Source organism: Amblyomma mixtum, chromosome 10, assembly GCF_055824585.1.
Source record: "Amblyomma mixtum isolate Tamu chromosome 10, ASM5582458v1, whole genome shotgun sequence".
Classification (NCBI taxonomy): Eukaryota; Metazoa; Arthropoda; class Arachnida; order Ixodida; family Ixodidae; genus Amblyomma; species Amblyomma mixtum.
The window spans coordinates 116,050,984-116,078,872 of record NC_143021.1 but is presented as its reverse complement, the minus strand read 5'-3'; the positions used below and the strand labels follow the sequence as shown (position 1 = coordinate 116,078,872).

The 27,889-nt window shown below is 48.7% G+C and overlaps 1 long non-coding RNA gene across 1 annotated transcript in view; it reads left to right on the top strand.

Moving 5' to 3' along the window:
• The window catches only part of LOC149326734 (uncharacterized), a 131,721-nt gene that overhangs the window by 81,188 nt on the left and 22,644 nt on the right, over window positions 1-27,889 (top strand). The window contains exon 2 of the long non-coding RNA XR_016286556.1: window positions 16,491-16,597. This is a non-coding gene — a long non-coding RNA (uncharacterized LOC149326734). The remainder of the gene's footprint in view (window positions 1-16,490; window positions 16,598-27,889) is intronic.

Here is a 27,889-nt window from a genome sequence, read left to right as displayed (position 1 = left end):
CTATGTTCTTGAAGATAAGCCATAAGTCATTAATACTGCAAGGATTCGTTTGGAAATCGTCATAGCGAAGGTCAAGAATGTCAATGATGGACTCATTATCCGCTCGTGAAAAATTTGGAAAGGAATGAAGATCATCTACATAATACATAATATGCATAATAAATACATAATACATAATATAGACCAGATGCTACATAATATGCTCCCGTCGCTTCTAAACAAACGAGTTGCTTCATAGCCACAATACTGTTTTTTTTTGTTGTATATATATCATAGCCGCAATAATTGCACTTTCTACCTTTTTCTGTATTACACCGTACATTGTATAATTCATTAAACACTCTACTAATCTTGTAATTGTTTTGCTTTTGTCCTGAATTTGTGCCACATCCTCCCATGTCTGATGCGTTGTGTTTGTATCCTAGTTTTGTTGCCAATGCCATGATTTTTAGGGGCCATGAACCCCGTCAAGCCCAGCTAGAGGCTTTTTGTTCACGGTCCTCAGCATCTGTAATGTTGATGTTGGAATAAAATGATGATGATGATCTTCATGCATTAAAGAAACATCATTCAGTGACAATAAAACTGCCTAATGATATGATATACCAGTAGCAACATTGACAAAGATGTGTGCTGTAGTGTTGCCACTTAGAAAAAAAAAATCTTGTATGGACATCGAACCGTGCTTTACTCTTGTAAGCTCATTTACAACTTACTTACAACAGATGCAAGTTTAAGGCAATGTACAGCATTTCGTTTTTCATGAAATTGCAGGATTGGGAAGAAAAAGTGCACCAACCAATGTTCGGGAAATTGGAATCACCCGTCATAATTATTTTGTCTTCTGGTTTTACATGGCACTGAATATACCCTTTTAAATGGTGCAAGACAGTGACAGGGCAGTTAGAGGGCCTGTAAATGGCGCCTAGTAAATACTTGATGTTATCAGCATAAACACTGCAGAATATGCCCACGACTCTTGTGACCTCAGGTAATCTTGTAAGTTGCAGAGATGCTTTGTGTAGCATGGCAACGCCCCCCCTCCCTACTCTGTCATGATCTTTTCTAAAGACCTGGCAGTTATTTGGGGCAAATTCACTGTCATATATATCTTCGCTTAACCACGTCTCAGTCAGCACTACTAAATCAGGATCACGCATAAGTAAGAGACCTTCCAACTCAATGGCTTTATTAAGAACACGGCGACCGTTAGTATATAAAACTCGAAAGCCAGCTCTTTTAGTTTTGTTGCATCAGCTGTGCTTGGTAATCTTGTGCCACTTGTTTTCAGTTTTGTCCCAGGCAAATAACGTCCCGTTCACACTTAATTTATCAAAGAATAACTTGACTTTCGCACCGTTAGACCTTTCTTCTGCAGAGCTTTACTATAGTGTTTGCCTTATCTGACGAACACCTAAATTGATATTTCAGAGCCCTTGAGCTCGGGACAGACTTTCATTATTGATACTTTTTCACGGCAGTCTAAAAACCTCACAATTACTAGACGATCGCCATTTTTCTTTTTTCCGGGCATATGACAGCGTTCAAATCCGCTAACGGATAAATCAAGCTTTTCAAGAAACACACACTCTTATCATTTTGGTAAGATCATCAAATGTTTCAGTGCTCCCTTCTTTAATGCCATAATTTATCAGATTATTACTTCGACTCCAGTTTTCTAATTCATCAACCTTATTCAAGAGGCTGTAAACATTCTGTTCTAGTTCAGCTACAGTTGATTTCAGGCTACTTACTTCTGCCTTTAATGTACAAAGAGAAGCCATCTGAGTTTCTATGCCAATCATTCGTTCATGTAAGCTTGCGACATTTTTTCAAGTTTTTCTTGCCTAGGCAGGACATTGTTGTCTGAAGCAGTTATGTTATATTGCCCCAAGAGAAGTTAATTCAACATTTCCTGGCCTGTAGGCCCCGGTTTCGACTCAATGTCACCACAGATCAAAAAGCTTAATTTGAAAGAAACAGCAGAGACAACAATTTTCAAGCCAAGTGGGCATGGCAGCAGCAATAAAAAAAGGTCATCACTGCGAAAACACTTCATTCGAGAATAACTGACCTGCACTATAAAGCAGAACTGATTGGGCATCATGTCCGATGTGCTGCTGCCTAGGGCACTGATTTAGATGGCCAGGCGACAACTTATAGCCACTGGTATGTCAACGGTGCTTGACGTCGCCGATGGGACGTCAGAAGGCGAAACAACGAAGATAGGCTTGACGTTCTCGATGAGGGGCAATGGCCGGCTCATGCGGATGACTTGATTTCTGGATGACACGGCAGAGCAGCAGTAAATCCTCCTTCAGCGCAACTAAGGGAAGGCTGAACTTGAAGAAAGAGTGTTAGAGCCTGCAGGATAAAACAGAACTGATTGAGCATCATGTACGATGTGCTGCTGCTTAGCGCACAGCCCACAGAAGTTACCAACAGCGCCTTGCACTACCCTGAAAAAGAAATTTAAACTGTTTTGCCTCTGCAAAGCTGTCGGGCAAAGTGGGGTACATTATAAAATGCTTAAAATTAAGAACAGTGTGGTTAACCACTGAGAAAGGTCGTAGGGCTAATGATTAGAGATTGGGAGAGAACTGCGCTGGTTGGGAATAAAAGCGATTTCAAATCTGAGTGGGAATCATAAATGGACATACGCATGACATTTTTAAAGAAGCGGACTCTCCTTTTGGATAGTGAAGTGGTTACTGACAGCAGGAAATTGCGCGCTTCTTGCCTTCATTTTATGGACATATGCTTTGTGTTTTAGGTCTCATGGTGTGCCATATTCAGCATATGTTCGTAATGAGTTTTTACCTGTCTAATTATAGGCACTGGTAGAATAGAAAGACTCTAAAACCTCATGAATGCACACTCACTCTGAAGTGAAGTTTGTCAACCCCGTCAGTCACCACATTGACGCCTAACACAATCTGGCGGGCTGGTTGGTGGGAATCCATACGATTTCAGCAGCGCGAACACGGTTAGGAAAAGACAGAAGGCGGACAGGACAGAGCGCTGATAGTTCAGCGCTCTGTCCTGTCCGCCTTCTGTCTTTTCCTAACCGTGTTCGCGCTGCTGAAATCGTATTGATGCCTGTCACTCCAAATAGGAGCCGTCATGGTGGCTGAGCGGTTATGGTGCTCGGCTGCTGACCCGAAAGAGGCAGGTTCGATTCCATTCAGGTTCAATTTTAGCCGTGGGAGTCGGATTTCAATGGAGACGAAATGCTAGAGGCCCAGGCCCCGTGTGATGTCAGCACACCTAAAGAATTATTCAGTGTCCAACAATAGCGCCCTGCGTTCCTGCGCCGCTTTGTGGCATTAAAAACCATAAACCATGCAAAATTAATGTCTACAGCATTTTCTACAAGTTGTTTAAGATTACTAATTTCTACACCTGAACAATTTTCTGCACCTTTTCCTTTTGTCTTTCCCTGTGTTATTTCATTCCTCATGCTGAGTAGTAGATGAATGATTTTAGGTGGCAGCTAAATATTCTTTTCATATTGTTACCGATGAACTGGTTACTCAATAAGTGGAGGAATCGTGAACGAAGAAGTGGCGGTGCTCTAAACGACGACGAGGTTGACAGTTGGTAGCTGGGTCCTATTGTCCCTTTCGTCCCAAATACTGTTCACTTGACTCTAGCACGCTTTCAGCGATTCTAGCGTTTCCACACCTTGAGCCATGAGGCTCTCCTCGCTGCAGCGGATTTTCAACACCTGGAATTTCCTTGGAGTGTGCGGATGTGCAGTTCGAGGCAATGTGACCCATGACCCTTTTGCGCTGCAAGATACCGCGGCTAAATCTTTATTTATGCCGATCGGGGCTTTCGATATCCAACCTTTGTGAGTCTTGTGGCGAAATTGAGTCTATAGAACATTTTTTCCTCTCCTGCCGGAGGCTCGCTGCTCTCCGTAGAATTTACTTGGAGATCCCCCCCGCTCGGCTTGGGCTTCCTCTATCTATACCGATTCTCTTATCCTTCGGGGCAAGCGCCAAGGGATATGCCCTGAAACCAGTGTTCGATTCTATTCACGATTATATAATTTCATCTGGTAGATTCCTCTGCTAGAATGTGAATTCACAACTTTTCTTTCTCCGTATTTTTTGTTTTGTACAAATTATAGCTCTGCGTCCCAAAATTTTAGATTTAAATATATTCTATTCTCTGTACATGAGTGCGTTTGTATCCGCTATGCACCCTGGCCAATCCCCCGCCGTGGGTATGTGCCATTCATCCCGAGGACATCATCATCATCATCAGCTGGGCCCTCGGTGTCTGAGCTGAGTGCTGGCCATCTCAGAGCAGCCGCCAATATAGACTTACCGCAGTAACATCCCCGTAACATCTTTCGGTGGAGGTCGCGGGTTCGAGCCGACATGCCGACGACCCGACGAGCCGACGAGACGACGGGCCGAACCGGCGAGATGACTACCGACCCGGCCCCTCCGCCTGCGCCTGCCACGCCAACTGTCGTCGTAGCCCACCCTCGCGACCCGGGCACATTCTGCGGTACAGATGGCGTGGACGTCGAGCACTGGCTCTCGCTTTATGAGCGTGTTAGCCAGCACAACAGGTTGGACGCCACACTGATGCTGGGCAATGTGATATTTTATTTTGCCGGCACCGCACGCGTCTGGTTCGAAACCCACGAAGAAGAGATTGCCACGTGGGATGCCTGCAAGCAGAAGCTCCGCGGCCTGTTTGGGAAACCAGTTGGCCGTCAGCTTGCTGCCAAAAAAGAACTTGCAGCTCGCGCCCAAACGGCCACTGAATCATATATTACATACATTCAAGACGTCTTGGTACTGTGCCGAAAGGTCGATCCCAACATGACCGAAGACGATAAGGTAGGCCACATTCTTAAAGGCATTGCCGATGATGCCTTCACCTTCTTCTATGCCGGGACTGCTGTACGGTTGACTCCGTTCTGCAGATGTGTCGACGCTTCGAGCAGGCCAAGCACCGGCGCATTGCACACCGCTTTGACCGCCTGCCTAACACAGCTGCCAGTTCCACGTGCGAGGATCTGCCGACACTGAGGCAGCCTTCAAACCCCGACAACGTGACTCGCATCGTGCGCCGTGAACTGGAGGCCCTGGCTCCTGTTACGACCAACGCGCCCCTGTCGGACAACACCCTGGCCACAATATCCCTTATTCAAGCTGTTGTCCGCCAGGAGGGCGCCAACTTGGGCATGCCCTCCAGCCATCGTCCCGTCGAACCTCGGAGTGCGAGCCCCATCTCTCCTGTGGTCGCTACTGCTACGGCCCGCAACACCTTCGTCCCAAGTTACACAAGCTATCGCAATCCGGATGAGTGGTGTACCCTTGACGACCGGCCGATCTGCTTTACGTGCTCGCGCGTAGGCCACACCTCTCGCCACTGCCACAGCCGTTGGTCCGCACCTCCCCGACCTTTGCCCTACGTCGACCGCCGTTATGACTATGGACCCCGTCGTTTCACGCCTCGTAATGACCCACCCAGCGCCGAGTCCACAACGCCTCCTCGTAGAACCAGCCGCTCTCCCTCCCCGACAGCCCACCGTTCCCGCTCACCTCTTCCGCACCGCAGTTACTCACCGTCCTCTGCAGGCCGCTTCGCGGGAAACTAGCCAGTGCAGCTCCCGGAGGTGATGCTGCATTGGTGCCTTCACAACCACAACCTTTTGGTCTTCACAACTTTTTGGTGTCCTATACCGACATTTTTGACTTCGCTTCTGTTCCTCTGGGTCAAACATCGGTTGTGACACACCGCATTGACACCGGAAATGCAAGACCTATACACCGGAGGCCTTATCGTGTGTCGCTACCAGAGCGCCAGGTCATCCAGCGGGAGGTGGACAAGATGTTGGCCAACGATATCATCGAGCCTTCAAACAGCCCTTGGGCATCTCCTGTCGTGCTCGTGAAAAAGAAAGACCAAAGTTGGCGGTTTTGCGTCGACTATCGTCATCTCAACAAGGCCACGAAGAAAGACGTCTATCCCCTTCCGCGCATAGATGATGCCCTGGACTGTTTACATGGCGCCCGCTACTTTTCTTCCATCGACCTTCGTAGCGGGTATTGGCAAATCTCTGTTGACGCAAGAGACCGCGAGAAAACAGCTTTCGTCCCCCCTGATGACCTTTACCAATTCAAGGTCATGCTCTTCGGCCTTTGCAACGCCGCTGCCACATTTGAACGGATGATGGAGTCGTTACTCCGGGGCTTCAAGTGGACGACCTGTCTTTGTTACTTAGATGATGTAATTGTTTTCTCGCCCTCTTTTGAAACCCACCTGCTTCGCCTTTCGTCCATCTTGGCACTTTTCCGTCGCGCAGGTCTTCAAAAAATGTGCTTTCGGCCGCCGCGAACTCAAAGTCCTCGGCCATTTGGTGAATGCGAGTGGCATACAACCTGACCCTGATAAAGTTCGTGCCGTCAGTGCTTTTCGCTGTCCCCGCTCGCCTAGCGACGTCCGCGGCTTCATCGGTCTCTGCTCCTACTTTCGCCGGTTCGTCCCGAACTTCGCAGCCGTCGCTCGCCCTCTCACCAATCTGTTGCAGAACGGCGTTCCTTTTTCCTGGGGACCAGAGCAGGCTACTGCACTCTCCAGCCTTATCGCCGTCCTCAGCAACCCTCCTGTATTGGCCCATTTCAACCCGTCTGCCCCGAATGAACTTCGCACCGATGCCAGTGGTCACGAATTGGCGCCATCCTTGCTCAGCGACAACGCGGCCAGCACTGCGTGATTGCGTACGCCAGCCGTCGTCTTTCTTCCGCCGAGAAGAATTCCTCCATCACAGAACGCGAGTGCCTGGCTCTTGTTTGGGCCATTGGAAAATTCCGCACACACTTGTTCGGCCGCCCATTCACTGTTATAACCGACCACCACGCCCTGTGTTGGCTCTCCTCTCTCCAGGACCCTACTGGCCGTCTTGGCCGGTGGGCATTGCGATTGCAAGAATACACCGTTTTCGTGGTTCACAAGTCCGGTCGCCTCCATCAAGATGCAGACAGCCTGTCACGCTATCCCGTCGATCCTCCTTCTACAGACTGTGAGTCGGATGCCTGTGTCCTCTCCATCTCCGACCTCTCCCACATTGCCGACGAACAGCGCTTGGATCCCACCCTCACCTCTCTCATCGACCGCGTCAGCACCGACCGGCGCGATACTTCTCTGGCCCGGTTTTTTCTGGACGGGAACACGCTGTACCGCCGCAACATGCGACCTGATGGCGCTGAGCACTTGCTCGCTGTTCCCGGAGATTTACGGTCCACTATCCTCGAACAACTGCATGACGCACCTACGGCTGGTCATCTTGGTGTCTCCCGTACGTGCGACCGCGTGCGCCGGCGTTTCTTCTGGCCTGGTCTGTACCGCTCCGTCCAACGCTACGTGGCCGCTTGCGACGTCTGTCAGCGCCGAAAGAAGCCCGCTGTCCTGCCGTCTGGACACCTGCAGCCGATTCCCATCCCGACCGACCCGTTTTCTCGTCTTGGATTAGATTTACTTGGACTCTTTCCGGCGTCCTCCTCGGGGAACAAGTGGATTGCCGTCGCCACCGATTATGCTACGCGGTACGTGACCACTCGCGCCATTCCAACCAGCTGCGCCACTGACGTCGCTGACTTCCTTCTGCACGACGTCATATTACACCATGGCGCTCCCCGTCAACTCCTTACCGACCGTGGCCGCTGCTTCCTCTCCCGAGTTATTGTCGAAATCCTTCGTTCGTGCTCCGTTCGTCACAAGTTCACCACTGCTTATCATCCTCAGACGAACGGCCTTACGGAGCGTCTCAACCGCACGCTGACACATGCTCGCCATGTACGTATCCGACGACCACCGGGACTGGGACATAAGCTTGCCTTTTGTCACCTTCGCCTACAACTCTTCGCGCCATGACACCGCTGGTTACTCGCCCTTCTATCTTCTCTTTGGACGAGACCCCTTACTGCCCTTCGACACTCTGCTGCCCACAGCCGGCCCTGTCATTACATATGCGCATGACGCTATCGCCCGAGCAGACGCCGCCCGCCAGGTTGCTCGTCATAAGCTCTCCGCCTCCCAAGAGGCTCAAAAACACCGCTACGATGACCTGCACCGTGATGTTCGCTACCCTGCCGGATCTCTCGTATTGATGTGTGTAGTGCCGGAGCTCCCATTTTGCTGGCTGGCCTCCCTGGAAACAAGCGCTGCGCGCTCGCCGACGCTCAAAGCAGGCCCAGACTTTCTCGCACAAGTCGCGACATGCAGCGTGACTCATCCCGCCGCCGCGGCGCCGACACGGACCCTTCCTCCTGTCCTCCTCTCCGTCGGTGCGCACTCCTCCGACGCTCGCCGGCTCTCGACCATTGGTCTAAGTTGAACGGTGGCCAGTGATTGGAGGATTTGAACGGCTGGCTGCCGTAACCGTTACCAGCGGCTATAAAAACGGAGCCGCGCTGAACCCGAGCAGCAGACGGGCAGCAGAAGAGCCATCACGCCGGAGCTACGCTCGCCGCCGGGGCCGCCCTTCTTCTTTGTGCTAGCTCGTGGTGCTCTTGACCCTTGTATCTTGTAAAAGCCCTTGTACATACTGTACATAAAAGTTATTTTACTCACCGTCGCCTCGACCGTTTCCTGGCTCGGACTCCCAGTCCCAACAGTGGTGACAACGGTGGGATGCCTTAGACCTAACAGTGGATGGCAGCTGCGGGATGGCCCGGCGTCAGCTACCTCGGCGCGGTGAGTGCCTGATGTTTTCCCCTCAATTCGCCAGACTGCTCTAGCACACGTGATTGTAGTCTAGAGTAGGGCTGTGTGTGTAGCACTGTAGAGAGCTTTGCTGTTTCGAGCCAAGTCGGAGCGCTTTGAAACGAAAGCTGGTGCAGAGGGAGTAAACGAGGCGTTTTGGAAAGAATTACTTGCGCGTGTCATGCTAGTAGCGCTATAGTAGTGAACGGCAAGGGAATTCTAAGAAAAGGGCAAACTACAAGAGGCTATTGTGCGCGATGGAGAACTTCAAAGTGAAGGCACTCATCGAAATTTGTGAAGAGTTGGGCATTGATTTGGGCCCCGCAAAACGAAAACATGCGATTCTTGAGTTCATGCGGGCAAAGGAAGTAACGGCTGAGGAAGCCAATGAGGCCTGGGATGAGATCAAAGAACGCCGTGAGCGCGAGGCCGAAGAGGCAGAAAAACAGAAGCAGCTTGAGCGCGAAGAGGTAGAAAAACAGAGGCAGCTTCAGATAAAACGGCGTGCTCGCGCTAAGAAACTGATGGACCTCGAGCTTGAAGCGCATGAGATCGATTTCGAGAGATATAAAACATTGTCCGCTCTGCATGAGACTAACGGTCAAACGCTGAGAGACAGGCCGCAGCCCTTCGTGATCGCCGAAGATATGGCGAAATATCTTGCGGAGTTCGAGCGCGTCTGCGAGAGAAAGCGCGTTGACCGGAATGGTTGGGCACAGAAGTTGGTAGCCCTGCTTTCCAGCGAAGCGTATGACGTTGTCAAGCGCCTGTTGGACGACGGCTTGGCGGACTACGATGAGCTGAAAAGCTTCTTACTGGCGAGATATAACGTGTCACCGCTGGACCTGTACCTGCGAGAGAATAGCACCCCATCGTTTAACGATTTTCCGTACCAGTTTAAAGCCGACATTTTAGAGTGGCTCGAAAATGCTGAACGGTCGGATGATCGTGACACAGAGGTAGAGTGCGTAGCTGTAGAGCAGAGCTGCCAGTGCGGCACAGAGGAACGTAGTCCGTGCTTGGCAGATGTAACTGCTGCTGTAACAGTGGGAATTGTCCCGCATTCGCCAACCGAAAAAACCTCTATGCCATCGGATAAGGTAGTCACAGCATCGGACGATGCATTTACAGAGGTCTCGCCCATTGAAATTGTGGCGGAGTTACCGGAAAGCGAATCTCCTAGCGTGTCGAAAGCAGGAGAAGTTGCCGAACAGGGCAGAGAGGACGTCCGTCTGGACGTGAATGAAAACGCCTGCGCCGACGCAAGCGAAGTAGATGAGGTCGGCACACCGTGTTGTGCAGCGAGTTCGGCAGAAATGCAGAAACCCGACACTTACGATCAACGGATGCGGACGCATATAGAGTTTGCGGACGCGGAGTTGTGCGCTAGCGTTTGCAGCGAGCGATGCGAAACGAGTCCCGTGCTTTCGCACTGCTCTGAGCTTTGCGACTTTCCAGAAAGCAGCTGCAGTGGCGAGAACATCGCGACTGAGTGCAGAGCCGACCCTCATCCGCAATCGCCTAAAACCCGTCAGGAACACGACGAGAGCTGTAGGCCAACACTCATGTCAGGAGAAAACACTGGTTCGTCAGTGCGTGAAGAAGCTAAGGCGCTGGACGACAGTGGACAACAGAACGTTCCAGAGAACATAGCGGCGGTAGACGTCAACCCGTCCGAGAAAGATGAGGACGAATGCGCACTCAGAGACGCTGAGCAGGAAGAGCGCAGCTTTGAGGAACTTAGTGAAGGCGCCAAAGACAGGTCTGATCTAGGTAGCGCAGGTGAATCGGCTGACAATCAGAGCGGTATTGTCAGACAGCAGGAACCTAGGCTACGGAAGAAGCATGTGCTTCCTCAGGAGAAAATGAAAGGAAAGCACAAGAAAGAAAGCTGCAACCGGAAGGAAAGTAACAGCCAGTTCCGAAAAGTGAGTTATCACCACAAGGTGATAGACAAACAGTTCTGCCGCCGGAAGGACAGGAAAGGCAAGCTCAAGAGAGAGAGCTGTCACCGGAAGACGGTGAAAGGCAGGCAAAAGAAAGCGTGGTGCCGCCGAGAGATGAAAGGCAGGCATAAGAAAGACAGGGCGCTGCCGAAAAGAGAGAAAGGGCAAACGCGCGAAAACGGGTTGCCACCATCGGAAGCGCCAACGTCGCCGGCAAAATGACTCTAGTAAAGTGAGTCACGTTGTTAGCCTTGAAGCTAGCGTCACAATCGCAGCTAGAGAAAGGTGCGAGGCATCACTATTGCGCAAAGCGAAGCGCATAAGTGTGTCGAGGCACATAGGTCTGGGCAGTAGAATAAACTGCAAAAAGAAATCGTGCAAACATTCGCGCGGAAAAGTGCACCAAGGCACCAAACCGAGATTCAAGAGAGCGCTGCCCGGGAGGCGAAAAATTAAGGAGCGGGACAAGTGTGAATCTTGCCGCCAGCACAGAGAGAGCGAGACGCGCAAAGGCACGTGCTCTCATGCGGGCTCTCGCTTTCCGCTGCATTCACGGGAGAAACCGCGCTCCCATAAAAAGCGGCACGCGCGCGGAAGGAATGCGCGTGTACGGCTCAAAGCGCGAAAGATTGAACGAGGCCGCAGTGACAGGGGCAAGAAAATTGCCAAGAAGAAACCGTCTAAGTGCTCAGCCAAGCACAGTTATCGCGATAGAAAGCCGCGATTCGAAATGACGCCACTTAGTAGGCGTAAAATCAAAAGGCCGTGTAGAGGCGAACTACACACCGAGCGGAAAGGCAAACGGATGCGCGAGAAAGTCAAGACTCGTGCAAGGTCTGACTTGCCCCCACGAACAGAGAGAAAGAAAGAACGGTCCCATCGGAAGCGTTGCGCACTCGCTATGGGACGTCGCGACTGGCGCACGAAGCGCAAAGAAAGGGACAAGTTGCCAGTCTATGAAAGCGAATCGCTCTCGTACTGTAGCTCCCGTAGAAACTGGAAAGACAAATACAGAGAGAAAGAAAAGCGCGTATACCGCGAAAGAGGCAGAGACATTAGCTACCGCGGTAGTAGAGAAAGAAAGAAAAGCGCGTCTACCGCGAAAGAGGCAGAGACGTTAGCTACCACGGTAGTAGAGAGAGAGAGAGAGAGAAGAGCGCAGCACAGCGAAAGAGGCAGAGTCACTAGTTTCTGCTGTAGCGGGTGTCGTTTACCGTCCGTTAGAAGCGAGGAAAACGCGAACGTAGACGCACTAAGCCGTGTGTTCTAAGCAAGGCTGGCTTCGCCTCCTCGTGACCTACATTTTGTCTCTTCGCGAGCAGCTGTTAAGTTCGCTCGTAGATCGGGAAACAAATTGATATCCTCATTTGTGGCCTCAGCTGAGTGTTTTCCTGGCCGACTGATCTCAAAAGAGCGAATTTATTTTGCATTCATTTCATTCCAAGTGTTTCCTGTGTTTGACACTTTGTTTGAGTTAATTACTTTCAAGTTCTTGTATCCCACATGTGTCTCTTGTTGAAGAGGGAGCGAAAAGGGGACAGAACTATTGCTAGCGGAGTTTTTGTGACCTTTAAGTCTGGTGTATTGACGGGTGACAGAGGGCACTTGCTCGTGTTGGGTGTTGCCTGTTGTCGGTCGGTTCTTCGCAACATGCAGAACGATCAACGACCGATGCTGAGAAGCAAGCTCTTCCGAAGGACCGAGCGAAGCTGATCCAGTCACCTGGGCGACAAGGCTGCGGAGCAGTGATCCTGTCCTGGCGAGCGGGACCCGTTCTCGGAAAGGAGCCTGGAGCTACCTGCGGCTGAACACCGGACGAGAACTTGGAGGAGCATGGCGTACGAGCGCGCCCCGCATCCGAGCCACGCGGAAGTAGCTCGTCTTCGTGGCGCATTGTCTGGCGGCGGTGGTGCTGTAGTGCCGGAGCTCCCATTTCGCTGGCTGGCCTCCCTGGAAACAAGCGCTGCGCGCTCGCCGACGCTCAAAGCAGGCCAGACTTTCTCGGACAAGTCGCGACATGCAGCGTGACTCATCCCGCTGGCGCGGCGCCGACACGGACCCTTCCTCCTGTCCTCCTCTCCGTCGGTGCGCACTCCTCCGACGCTCGCCGGCTCTCGACCATTGGTCTAATTTGAACGGTGGCCAGTGATTGGAGGATTTGAACGGCTGGCTGCCGTAACCGTTACCAGCGGCTATAAAAACGGAGCCGCGCTGAACCCGAGCAGCAGACGGGCAGCAGAAGAGCCATCACGCCGGAGCTACGCTCGCCGCCGGGGCCGCCCTTCTTTGTGATAGCTCGTGGTGCTCTTGACCCTTGTATCATGTAAAAGCCCTTGTACATAGTGTACATAAAAGTTATTTTACTCACCGTTGCCTCGACCGTTTCCTGGCTCGGACTCCCAGTCCCAACAGTGGTGACAACGGTGGGATGCCTCAGACCCAACATGTGGCTCCCATCCCGTCCTGTGGGGTTATGTGAAAAACTTCTGCCGCGCTACACGTGTCCTTATCGTGTATTACGGGCAGTGACCGACGTAACGTATGAAATCACGCCGCTGCACCCAAAGTCGACGTCCGCTCCACTGAAGTCCGAAGTCGTTAATTTAGCTCGCCTCAAGCCCTATCACCCACCATCGACATCGCACACCTAACACGCACCGGGACGTTGCCTTCAGCCGAGGGGGATAGTGTTACCAATGAACTGGTTACTCAATAAGTGGACGAATCGTGAACGAAGAAGTGGCGGTGCGCTGAACGACGACGACGTTGACAGTTAGTAGCTGGGCCCTCGGTGTCTGAGCTGAGTGCTGGCCATCTCAGAGCAGCCGCCAATATAGACTTACCGCCGTAACATACCCGTAACAATATCAATAGCGACCTTCCTCTGTCTCTCTCATTGCTTGCTATCTGTATCTGCAGTATAGTATTATCCAGAAATATTTGAAGCGTAGATCGAAGAGATACGGCCTGGATAGTAAGTTCTGTTGAAGAATTGCGGGGTCACAGCTGAGCACAAGAGCAAGATGACCAGCGTGGCAAGCTTCTAGTTCCGAACAGCCCGTGCCATGCGTGCGCTGCGAGCACGCGCTGTCAATCTTTATTTTCCTCTATCGCGGGCACGAATGGCACCAATGGCCACGCACCAAGGTATGAAACACTTGCCAGTATTAGAGACTATGAGTAAGAGACGACGACCCCAGAGCAATAGACTAATAAGAACAATACGAGTATGAGATGCTTGGGAACCATACCTGCATTTTGCAACTATAGCCTAGTACGGAAAAAGCCGTACAAACCATTTGTTCGTTCTGCCAAAAGGGGTTGACATACAAAAGGCATAAGGAGATATGAACGGCACACAAACCGAAAATCTCAGGCTGCCTCTTTCTACCGACGGTTATAACCTTCACAAACAGTATATTCAAAATTCCATCTGCTTGCCGGTTCTATAAGAGTGTGCGTTTCTATAAGAGTGTGCTAGGCACCCCGCCATTGATGTCTTGCATGAATCTACATCCCACGGCGCTTTCTTTGTGCTGGTTATTAAGTCGAAAGCCTTTCTTGGTTATGTTGTCCGCAAAACGTATTTGGCGTCCGCAAAACGTGTCCGCGGCGATTTCTCAGTTCGTGCGAGAGTTGAGCGAAAAGGAATGATTGTATGATAAATAATGATTTCAGGTTGATACACGTCAAAATTTGGCCGATGTGGAGGAATTATATAAGAAATTAGAGTCAAAAACATCATTTAGGTGTCAAAATAGTATCGGACATCGATACAGTGTGAGAACATGAAAACAGCAGTAGACGTCAAAATTGTGGAAAACGCACCACGTACAACCACGTTAACTAAAAAACTAAAAATATCTGAAAAAAAGATGATGCAATACTTGGGAGCGGTGACGTCGAGCCAATGTGCTTGCCATGACGGCACATGATGTCGCACCGTGACGTCATGTCGTAGCGTTGTGTAGGGTCACCCTGACTTCATAGGAGAGAACGCAGTGTGTCGGTTGGTGGGTGCGCGGTGCCCACCCTCCAAAGTGCTTGTCATCTAGACGCTTGACGATGACGACATGTCCCCTCACTGAAAAGGGGTCACTGACGTTATGGAGGAGCGTGGTCGGAAAAAAAAATAGCAGGCTAGAATGCTCGGGCACGCCGATTCCGTTCCGGCGTCTCCTCTTACGTCGGTCTTTGCCTCGCCGCCCTCGAGTGCGGGTGCTTCTTTCGAGTGTGTGAATGGTGACGCGCGTTAGCGCGTTTGTCTTTACCGATGGGGCGTCAACATCGTAAGACGGCCTTCACATCGTCAACATCGTCTTCACGGTCTGCGAAAGGCGAGGACTGTGAAGGAGACATCAGTGTTCTCGCATTCTCCCAATGCGGGCCGCCGCAGTGGTCGCTAGTGATCCCAACATTCAGAAAGGTCTTTTCACTGTCTCCGCAGAGCCATATACGGTCTTTACATACTCGCTGCTGATTCAAAATATACAAATTCATTTTAGTTTCCTTCGGCACCCTTCTTAAGACTGGACAAATGTTTTAGGAGAATCCCCCAAGGTGGCGTAGTTTTGTAATAAGGGAGTAATCACTCATGACGCCCACCCGAGCGCCGCCATACGGCTACAAAGGAAACAAATACAGCTTTCTTCGAAACTTCGCAGGACCTGTTAAGACTTGTGAATGTGAACGGTTGGCAAAGAGAGGGGGTGAAAACAAATATGGAAATTTAGCCAATTGCTGAGCAGATTTACATGCGACGAGAATTGCGATGCCACCATTATGTGTCATCCAAGGATGATGTCTCGCATGTAAGAGCTGCTTTGATGGTTTGGTTTGGTTTATGGGGTTTAAGGTCCCAAAAGACTAAGGCTATGAGAGACGCCGTAGTGGAGGGCTCCAGAAATTTCGACCACCTGGGGTTCTTTAACGTGCACTGACATCGCACAGTACACGCGCCTCTAGAATTTCTCCTCCAAAGAAATTCGACCGCCACGGCCGGAATCGAATCCGCGTCTATAGCTGCTATGAATACGCTTTAGTGATCGTACTGCCGCCCAATGTACTCATCCTCGTTTCGTCGCTCTGATATTCAGTGCCCCGCTCGTCTGATTATTGTTTAGCATCCACCCTGACTTTTTCCCGAGCTTTAAGCGTCCGTATGTCATCTCTCAACTCCGAGCCGCGTTCGTGGTTTCGGGAGCTAATGCAGCAAGCTTTGAAAAAAATTTTTTGTCATCCGAGATGGTCGAACATGACCGGAAGTAGTACACCAGCAGATAAATTTTGCAGATCGTTACAGCTGTGTGCTGCACGTCTGGTTGGAAGATTTTACGCGATAGTGCTAGGCATTGGAAGAAATGCTGACTATAAATCCTTAAATAGAAGTCCTCGCTGTTTGTTACGAAGAGAAATTTACTAAGATATTTTTTTGTGTTAGCACTGCTTAGTATTATTCAATTTTATTGAAAGTGTAACATGACTTTTTAAGAGGGCGTTAGTACTCGCCTTTAAGAAAATACACCGTGCAGGTATGTGATGTTACTTGTGTTTGGCGCATGATAGCCATAGTTGCTTATGCGCCATAAAACCCCATATAACTAACTAGTATGTGATGTTTTCGAAATATGAAAACAATAAAATTTTTCATATTTCTACGGGAGATTTTCGATACAGCTTACATCGTGGTGATCACTGCTGTCGATGCACAGTTGTCCAGATGAGTTCTAGTAATCATATAGAGAGATTAATAACCATACTCCGTGCCTTATTAGATACAAGTGTATTTGTCGCCACTACTTTTGTGCCATGCAGGGAGTGCAAGCATTTCAAAAGGAAAGGACACAAGGCCCAGTGTACACAGCATTGGGGGTTTATTTTCCGAACCCTACATACTGGGAAGAGGTTGCCCAGACGATAAAGTGAGTAACTTCATATTTTAAATTCATAGTTTGTTAAAACGTGTAACACTGATGCCATGCAGATTAGTGCCAGCACACAGCTTTGACTTCAATGGCACTGCTTTCTTCGGTACTCTGCGTTAAATACCAGGTTTTATAACTGAGATGATCCCGCATGGAAATGTTTACCAGCCGAATCCGTAGTTACCCTGTGTATTTTCTATTTATTAATTCTCAAATTGTGAAATGAAGACCGTGAAAAAACTATTTGCGGTTACTCGTTGAAGTAAATGGATTAGAGCTGTACTCCACGATAAGGGGGGCAGTAATTCATCCGCTAACATATTGATATCTAACGCCGACTGCGTGAACAGGGTAGGAGGCTAAAACGAAAAAAAAACCACATAGCCCAGCTGATTTGTTAAACTGAAGAAAAAATCACTACGTGAGGAGCATAAATTCTCGAAACTTTAAACAGATATTCATGAGTGCGTGCTGTTCGGTGAGTGAGCCGGTCATGCATGGTTAAGGAAGGGTATTGCGCAAAAAACACGGAAAATTGCGCTCTATCTGCTATCTTCAGCTCTTTCCTGTGTATGTTTTTTTTTATATACGCAATACTATCTCAAGAAAACGAGAAGGCAAGTATACGCGGTTGGCTTCTCGTCCGTGTATAGATGGGTGCACATGCATTATAGATGCGACGTAAAAAAGCACGTACCTTCACGTGTAGCATGGAAAAAATTCAAGAGCGATGAGTTTTACAAACGGTATTTTTAATACTTGTCACAAAGTGCTTCTTTCTTGTGTGTCCTGAATTAGTGTTATTAAACTGCATAACTTACCGCTTGTAATGGATTGCACTGTTTAAGTGCAGCACCTGGTGGAATGAGTTACTTCTGAATATATGTGATATAACTACGTCCCGCAGTTTCTGTATTTAATAAAGTCAGGTCCTACCCGGGTTGAACATGGAGCTGTCATACGAAGCGATATTTTTATGAAAAGGGACAACAGCCGATTGTTCGAAGAGCTACCTAAGGGCATACAAGTGTGTTTAACAGCTTATGAACACTTCACTAATTGCCTTGTGTTTCACGTGAATGGAGCCACCTTCCCGCTGGAATCGCTGAAACCAATGATAACCGGCACTTTCGCACCGCAGTAGCTAACATTGTATAAATAGCAGAAAATTTTTGCAATCCTCATTCATCTTGTTTATGCATTTCTTATTTGCAACCCTTCCCCTTCTTGGATATCTCTGGCGCTGAGGGTTCAATAAACAAATAATTAAAGTTTCACTTATTAGTTTTCAGCAGGAGGCGAACGAGCCCTTGGTACCACGTAAAAGAGAATCATCGGTCGCGGATGCATTAAAAACCCTCCGCGCTGCGCGCTCCCTCCGTTGCGGCAGTATTGAAGCCGACTAGCTACGTTCATATTTCTGGCGCCTACCATTTCGGGGCTTCCTTATGCAGCGTCCTGTAATCCTTTGAAGAATAACCTCCTGAAAAGTTTAAAATCCGGAAACCCGCGACAAAAAACCTATGCTGTGCATCTAAATGCATGAGTGAGCCAAAATGCATCTTGTATCGAATGCAGTGAATGAGCGCAGAGGAGCCATCATGACGACTCGGCATGAATGAGTCGGCACAGGTGAGACTTGAGTGCTACTAAGCGATCGAGGGCGGATAAACCATTAGCCACTGTTAGGCCACAAGTGTCATAGCCGAAATTTTTATAGTTCGTGTGCTCAAGGAAATAGAGGCCCTTTGTTATATCGAAGCTTAGTCACGCTGCAGGGGAGCAAGAATGGAGTGTGCCCAGGCAGCACAAACCATGGGCCCAATATTGAGAGCGAGTTGACTATGTCTTGTCCCATATAGGACCAGGGCTGACTTCAATCTCCCCGTATTGGCATTGCCATTTAGTATCATATCCAAAGTAAATTTCACAGGTTCTTCTCTTCTTGCACCAGGGTGCCCCGCCAGAGACGGTTCGTTCACTTGAAGGCTTAAGCGTTCCTTCGCACCAGGGGCGCCCCGTCAGAGATGGTCTTGTGATCAGTTGAGATGCAGGGGTAAGGCGAACACTTGAAGTTTATGTACAGCAATTTACATTAGATACATGTTTAGGCACTCGAGACAAATTAAAGGGCAAAAAGATACAAACAACAAAAAGGTGGAACTGGCTAACACTAGCGGAGGCCCCTACTCGGCACAGCCGAAGATGCATAGCATCTCGCCTTAGCGCCAAACCCCGCTTCCGGCTCCGGGACCCGGTTTTAAAGCCCTAAAGGGCCGGCCCACATTTGGTAGTTTCCAATCATGTTACACTGCTCACATGATTGGTTTACCGAGAGCATGACCAGCCCTCCAGCTTCCGTAGGGCAAAACGCCCTTTCCATTGCAAAATAAAAGTAAAAACAAACACAAATACACATTCGTGCCAGCACGTGCGCGAATCGGTACCGCGGGCGGGGGGCACCCGTAGTTCCCGGCGCGTTCGCGAGCGGCCGCGTTCCAAGAAAGGAGACGCTTCGCTTTGAGCGCCCCCAGCCGCATTCCGATGACCCCGCGTACACTACCGATCCCTTACATCCAACAATGGCCCTACTTATCCGCTGTTCTCCCCATATTGGCTATGCCCCTTTATATCTCCAACAATGGCCCTAAATGTCTGCTGTTGTCCACATATTGGCAATGCCGCTTCATGACACCTCCACGATGGCCCTACTTGTGCGCTGTAGCCCCCATATTGGCAATGCTGATTCATTACACCCGCAATGATTGCCCTACTTGTCCACTGTAGCCCCCATAATGGCAATGCCACTTCACTATACCACCAACGATGGCCCTACTTGTCTGCTCTTATCCCCATATGGCAGTGCCATCTCCTTCAACCTACAATGATGGCATTTCTTCTACGCTATTTTACCTGCATTGATGTGCGCTTACTGAACACAGGGGTGTATGCAAGCCAAGTAATCAAAAAATGAGCAGTGGTCAGGTTCATTCCCCAAGGAAACAATTTGGAAAAGCGGTGTGTTTTGACATTATGGTATGTGGTGTAGAGAGAGAGAGAGAGAGGGAAAGGCAGGGATGTTAACCAGAAAGGATTCCGGTTGGCTACCCTGCACAGGGGAAGGGAATGAGGGGAATTAAAGAGGAAAGAGAGAAGTAAAGGGAAATAATCACAGTCTGTCAATCAAGGCAGTCGCTCTCAAAAAGCGAAAGAGTGCCTTGTAAGCCTTGATGGCAGTTGACTGTTGTGGCCACGGACCGAGGATCTTGGCCTCTGTGAAAGGGCGAGGGTCCAGGCGGTCCAGAGCACATCGCAGCTTATGTCTTTCGGCTACAAAGGCAGGGCACTCACACAAGATATGGGTGATTGTCTCATCACAGGCACAGTTGGTGGCAAAGAAACTTGTTGCTTTGTATCTGCGTCCGACAGGGCTCAGTAAAAACCATGGAAACGATCTTTAGCGTGTGCCTGCAAGCTGGGCATTACTATTGGTCGTTCTTCGATCTTTTTCATGCAAGCTCAGTGCTTCGCTATTCCATTAAATGATACGGGGTGATCGAAGCGAGTATATAGTTTTCCCACAAACAGGCGGTGACAACCAAATTCAATACATGGTGCGCATTTGATGCGTGCAAGGGCGAGTGACGTTGCCCACTGCACTGAGAGCAGCTTAGCAGTGGAAAAAAGGATGTTGTTGTGTTGTGTTGGGTTTAATGGCGCATAAGCGACTAAGGCTATCATGCGCCAGGATATGTTACATAAACAAATATAAAAAATCTTGAACCCCGTTCTCAAGTGGCGAAGCTAAATTGGCAAGCTTTTACGAAATCTGGAGATTCAGGGGCAATAACAGTTCTGTAGCTTTAAGAAAATTAGGTGGGCGACAACGAAGGCACGCTAACTAGGACTCCGCGTTTACATGAATACCCCAGAAGCGCATCGTATTTCCTAGTGTATCACGCGGAGGGGACATGCCATTCTTGCATGGCATGTCAAGTCAAGCGAGAACAGTGTCCTTGGGTCCAGAGCACGCGGCGAGAGAAGGCAGCCGCTCACATCTTGGACGTAGTCTGCATGCTTTGTTACCTCTCTCAGGGGGTATTTGTAGGCGCCGAGGGAGAAGAAGGGGGCCGGAAAGCCAGGGTGCCTCGACGCGCAACAGAGGGGGAGGGGACGCATATCTAGTCTCCCTACTGAAACTTCTTTCTACTCATCCCAGCAGTAGTTTGCATTAGACGCACTTGTCGATCTGCCGCCTGCCTGAGTGATTAGTGCATTTCCTTGGCGCATTTTTCCTGTTTACATGAAAGGGGTACACCAAAAAGCTGATATGATGTGCTACTCTCGCATTCATGTAAACGCGGCTTCTCAGCCGCCCTTGTGCTATGCGCTTTTCTTTCAGCTTATTTAATGCTTCTACCCACTACCTTCGACAATTAGATACAGTCTAATTCTAGGTTTTTTAGCGTTTAAGTACTTTCGCGTAACACATAATGCGGTCAACTTCAAACCGAGGATATTTTTCCACTCCATCGTCTGGGATAGCAAGATATAGAAAAAAACGCTCTCAAGAGAAACAGTGGTCACTACACTGTTTCGTCCGCAGCTTAAACCAATACACATAATATATGATGAGATGTTACTTCCTTAAGCCAGCCCCAGTGCACTGTAAAATTTTGTGGTACCGTCGGTAGCCCATGCAGCTGTTTAAGCCTTCTTAGTCGGTTTAAAGAGAGTGATGAGAGCGCTTACTTATTAACAGCTTGAGCAGAGATGGTACGCTTTTAGCTCCCGCTCTCGGCACACACAGAGATGTACAGCCTTTGTCAAAAGTTTGGAGCCCAGGGGGTTTGCTTCTGAGCCTCACTGTATGGTTCGTGATGCATCTCCAGCGCTCCAAATTTCCTCTGGGTAAGAAGACTTCTGGTTCTGCCTCCTTCAATGGGTAGGACTTCCCAGAATGCTTCAGGAGTCCCACTGCAAGGCTGAGAAGTAAACACCCTGGGCTCTAAACTTTTGACAAAGACTGTACATCATCGCGATAAATGCCTCACCCACAGGATGCTCACCCAGGAAAAAAACAAATAAATCGCTTTTTCCTCTACTACAATTTATCTAGGTCATTACTATACGCATGGCTCATTTGGAGAGCCAAAATAATCTGTTTAAAGCGGAATTTCGGTTTTATCTGAAAAAATCAGCAGACGTGAACAACCTGCGGCACCTTTACAGCGTGAAGAAGCAGGAGGCAAAGAAAATGTAGATGTAGGCTAGATTTTAACAAAAAAAAATAAACGAAGTCTGCATCGTGAAGGCGCGAACGCGGCTAGCTTTTTTAATGTCGTAGATCGTCTTATTATTCTAATCTGCTTTTGGGTATTCTATATCGATGGTTCTTCCATACCTTTTCGCGTATAAATATCACCTTTATGAAATAAAAGATCGGAAGTTTTTACCAATGACAATTCTACTCGTTTATTTTTGCTCTTCCTTTGCGTGAATCTTCAATACCAATGAGCCGAAATTGGTGCATTGATCAGTAGCGCATCGCGTCATTTCGAGCTAGCGGAGGCACGCACGGGTGGGCCAAATGACTATGGGTCAGACGGACCTGTATACATTTTTGCTTATAAAATGTAAGATACTCGTCACCCTACAAGCGAATCATTGAATTGTATTGTGTTCCTTGTGTTCCTTGGACGTGTGTTATCCTAGTTTGTTCGCCACATGTATCATATATGAAACACTCAAAGAACACGCATTGTGCATGCTAATTTTATGTATTGTTTTATATTTTCGGTATTTTCATACGCATTTATCTCAGCTTGAACAAAAGAGGCACACGAACCCAGACATTATGCTAAGAGGGCCGAGTCGGCCTGGTTGGTTCATGTTGAATGGTACGACGTAACAGCGCTGATGGACGGAGGGATGCGCCTGTCTCTTCTTCCGTCCTGACCGTCAGCGCTGTTTGCCGTACCATTCAGACATTACGCCAATGTTTCAGGTGTTTTGTCGAAATTGATGCCCAAACTTCACATTTCCACTTCCAACGTTTGGAGCGCCGAACGTGAGGCTCGCCCTTCATTCTTGTTTTTCGGCTTGCACGCAGACAATTCTTTGACATCTCTGCGTTGTCGTTTCCATGCCGCTTTTCACGTTATGAACTGCTTAGGACGGATCCTCGATACATTACAGAATCCTTTCACACGTTTCACCCTCTCCCTCCCCCTTCAGGAGCAGCCTTTTGCTGGGCTGAGCCCATTTTTTAGAAGGGCGCGGGCCCTCACCATGCCAGCTTTTTTCCCTTTGCGATTTTAGATAAACTGACCTTTTCTAACCTGCAGTCCAGTTGCTACGGGCAGCGCCGCTCATCCACCTTCCCTAGATTTTCCTCGGCCTCTTTTCCGGCTCCTGTTTCTCCTGCTAGAGCAATTTCTCCGAAAAATATAATCAACCTATCCCATCGTCGTCTCCTCCTCTCCCTGACGCTCTCGCAACGATTATCGCCTGTAGCTAGAAAGGTGGCGAAAAGGCACGCAACCAGTGCGCCGACGAAGCATACGCGCTCAAGATGACGCTGTTCGTTGTCTCCGCATTCTAATATCCACAGCAGATACGTTTCGACAATTATGCCATAAACACTAGCCTGGCTTGCAACAATATATTTGTGAGTACCAGCATGCTTTTATCTAGAAATGTGTTCGGAAATGAATATCACTCTTAGCGTAATTGCTGTTTTGACTCACCGCCAACCTTTTTTTTCTCCGGGATGAAAAGAGAATGAGAGAAAGAACTGGGCGAGTTCTGTATGCCAACTCTCATTGCGAAATGTCTAGCGCAAAGGAGTGCACAGAATGTGAGGACATTATTTTTCACCTTAGATGAAATACATTTCCTGAACGCTGACTAACCCTTCAATCAGCATGGTGGAGCTTTGCATGGTCCGATTCATGTTGCGTTCATTGCGTCTCAGGCCGTCTACCGTTAGTGCAAGATGATTATCAGAAGCACTTATTCTTTCACTGCAGCAGGCATCTCAGGCCACCTGTAATATTTCCGTGCCGTGTCCCTTTGCCTTGGACACTTTCAGACGTACAAGAAAATGCGAAATTCCTCGTCCCAGCGAACCTTACCTCATCTTGTCTCTGAATTAATAACCCATGGATTATCAGAAGAGCGCTTTCGTGCCATACGCCGTCGACATTTGTGGTCAATGCATTGTCTTTGGCAAGGTTTAAGACTCCGACCTTGTTAGGCAAAGGCAGCCCGCATAACTGGCTGCCTGGTAAGTGAGTGCCTGATTCATGCTCATAGGTACGTGGAGCAATGAGAGAGCGAGAGTTGTGGGCTGAGGGGATTGATAACGTTGTGCCAGAAACGCGGTGCTGAAGCCATAGGCCGTCGAGATTTGTGTTCATTGGCATTGTCGTTGGCAAGTTTTTACACTCGACCTTGTTAGGCAAAGGCAGTCCGCATAACTGGCTGCCTGGGTAAGTTAGCGCCTAATTCATGTTCATAAATACGTGGAGTAATGAGAGGGCGAGAGTTGTGGGCTGAGGAGATTGACAACGTTGTGCCAGAAACGCGGTGCTGAAGCCATAGGCCATCGTTGGTTGTGTTCATTGGCTTTGAGAACGTTTTATACCCCGATCATTTTATGTAAAGGTAGTGCGCATAACTGGCTCCATGGGTCAGTGCACGCACCAATCACGCTTATAGGTACGTGGAGTGGTTAGAGAGGCAGAGATGTGGGCTGCTGGCATTGACAACGTTTATCCACAAACGCGGCGCTGAAGCCATTGTCCGTCGACTTCGTGTTCATTAGCGTTGACATTGATGTTTTACACTCCGACGATTTTAAGTAAAGGTAGTCCGCATAACTGGCTGCCTCGGTAAGTGGACGCCTGAACAGCGCTTATAGGTACGTTGTGTGAAGAAAGGCGGTGAAATTTTAGCTACAGCTTCACTACGCAGTAGTGAAGCCAAAGGCCGTCGACATTTGTGTTCATTGGCGTTGGCGTTGAGAACGTTTTACACTATGACTAGTGCATACAGTAAAGGAAGTGCGCTTAACTGGCTGCCTGGATGAGTGGACGCCCGAATCATGCTTATGGGTACGTGGAGTTATGAGAGAGGGAGAGATGTGGGTGGCAGGGATTGACAACATTTATTAAAAAACGCGGCGCTGAAGATGTATGTCGTCGACGTTTGCGTCCATTTGCGTTGGCGTTGACAACGTTTTAAACTATGACCTTTTCAAGTAAAGGTAGTGCGCATAACTGACTGCGTCGGTCAGTCGACGGCTCAATCGCGCTTATGGGTATGTGGAGTGATGAGAGAGGAAATGATGTTGACTCCAGGGATTGCAGGGAGTGCAAGAAACGCGGCGTTGAATCCATAGGCTGTCGACATTTGCGTTCACCGGCGTTGGCGTTGACAACGTTTTACACTCCGACCATTTTAAGTAAAGGTAGTGCGCATAACTGACTGCTTGGGTCAGTGGACGCCTCAATCGCGCTTAAAGGTATGTGGGGTAATGAAAGGGGAAGAGTTCTGGTCTGCAGAGATTGACAACGTTGCTCCAGAAACACGGCGTTGAAGCCATAGGCAGCCGACATCTCTGTTCATTCTCGTTGACAACGTTTTATACTCATATCATTTCAAGTAAAAGTACTGCGCATAACTAGATGCTTGGGCGAGTGGTCATCTGAATCGCGCATATAGGGACGTGGAGTGATGAAAGAGGGAGAGATGTTAGCGGCGAGAACTGACAGCGTTGTGCCAGAAACGCGGCGCTGAAGCCATAGCCGTCGACATTTGTGTTCATTGCCGTTGGCACTGACGTTTTACACTCCAACAATGCTAAGTAAAGGTAGTGCGCATAACTGGCTGCCTCGTTAAGTGGACGCCTGAATCATGCTTATAACAACTTGAAGTGATGAGAGAGAGAGAGTTGAGAGAGTTGTCGGTTGCATGGATTGACAACGTTGTGCCACAAACGCGGCGCTGAAACCATAGGCCGTCAACATTTGAGTTCATCGGCTTTGGCGTTGACAGGAATTTACTCTCCGATAATTTTCGGTAAATGTAGTGTGCATAAGTAACTGCATGGGTACGTGGACGCCTGATTTATGCTTATAGGTACGTGGAGTGATGAGAGGGGGAGAGTTGTGGGCTGCAGGCATTGACAACCACGTGCCAGAAACGCGGAACTGAAGCAATAAGCCGTCGACATTTGTTTTCATTGGATTTGGTGTTTACAACGTTTTACATGCCGATCATTTTAATTGAAGGTAGTGCGCATAACTGGCTGCCTTGTTAAGTGGACACCTGAACCGAATAATGACAGAGGGAGAGTTGTGGGCTGCAGGGACTGACAACGTTGCGACAAAAACGCGGTACTGAAGCCATAAGCGATTTACATTTGTGGTCATTGCATTGGCGTTGACAAAGTTTTACACTCCGGCCTTATTAGGCAAAGTCAGTCCGCATAAGTGGCTGCCTGGGTAAGTGAGCACCTGAATCATGCTTATAGGTACGTGGAGTAATGAGAGTGCGAGAGTTGTGGACTGAGGCGATTGACAACGTTGTGCCAGAAACGGGGCGCTGAAGCCATCGGCCGTCGACTTTGTGTTCATTAGCGTTGGCAGTGATGTTTTACACTCCTAACATTCTAGGCCGTCGTCATTTGTGTTCATTTTCTTTGACAATGTTTTACACCCTGATCATTTTATGTAAAAATAGTGCGCATAACTGGCTGCGTGGGTCAGTGCACGCAGCAATCGCGCTTATAGGTACGTGGAGTGGTGAGAGAGGCAGAGCTGTGGGCTGCTGGCATTGACAACGTTTATCCACAAACGCGGCGGTGAAGCCATTGACCGTCGACTTTGTGTTCATTAGCGTTGACTGATGTTTTACACTCCGACCAATTTAAGTATAGCTAGTCCGCATATCTGCCTGCCTCGGTATGTGGACGCCTGAATCGCGCTTATAGGTACGTGGCGTGAGGAGAGAGGGTGAGATGCGGGCTTCAGGGATTGACGACGTTGTGCCAGGAACGCAGTGGTGAAGCCAAAGGCCGTCGATATTTGTGGTCATTGGCGTTGGCGTTGACAACGTGTTACACTAAAACTAGTTTAAGTAAAGGAAGTGCGCATAACTGGCTGCCTGGGTAAGTGGACGGCTGATTCATGCTTATAGGTACGTGGAGTTATGAGAGATTAAGAGATGTGGGCTGCAAGGATTGACAACGTTTATCCAGAAACGCGGCGCTGAAGATGTAAGTCGTCGACGTTTTCGCACATTTGCGTTGGCGTTGACGTTTTACACTATGACCATTTTAAGTAAAGCTAGTGCGCATTACTGACTGATAGGGTCAGTGGATGCCTCAATCGAACTTATAGGCATGTGGAGTGATGAGAGAGAGAATGTGGGCTGCAGGGATTTACAATGTTGTTCTTGAAACGCGGCTGTGAATCCATAGGTGGTGGACATTTGTGTTCATCAGCGTTGGCATTAACAACGTTTTACACTCCGACCATTTTATGGCAAGGTAGTGCACATGACTGGCTGCCTAGGTCACTCGACGCCGTAATCACGCTTTTAGGTACGTGGAGTGAAGAGAGAGGAGGAGATGTGGGCTGCAGGGATTGACAACTTTTATTATTATTATTATTATTTATTTTTTATTTGAACATATGTTAGTCCCTTCTTGGGACTGTTACAGGAGTGGATTTATAAATAACAAGATGCAAGTTAACAACACAATAAAACAAAAGCCAGCAATCAGGTTTAAAAGACAAGAAATCAGCATTCATATGCGGAATCACATCAAATGAAAAACTGAAAACGGAAGAAAGCCAACTCTGGCCTTCAAAACATGTGTTCAAACACGTATCAAAGTATTCATTAATACAATCATACATTTGGTACATAATCGAGTGAGCAAAAAAAAAGCAACATAAAACCAATACAGACTATGGATGGTCATCAATTCTGGCTTGATGACAAAACTGATGAGACTGCAAGCTCCATGAATTTTTCTAAGGAATGCTGCGCAGTTATAGATTTATCTAGGGCGTTCCATTCCCTTACTGCTCGGGGAAAGAAAGAAAAATAATATGTGTTGTTAGCACAGAAGTATTCATTAATCGTAAAATCATGCTTGTGACGTGTGCCTCTAGAACGGTTAAAACTAATGTAAGTAGCAGGATCCATGTTGAATGCATTATGAGTTAATTGATATAAAAACTTGAGTCTATGAAGTGTTACGCGACTTGATAATGT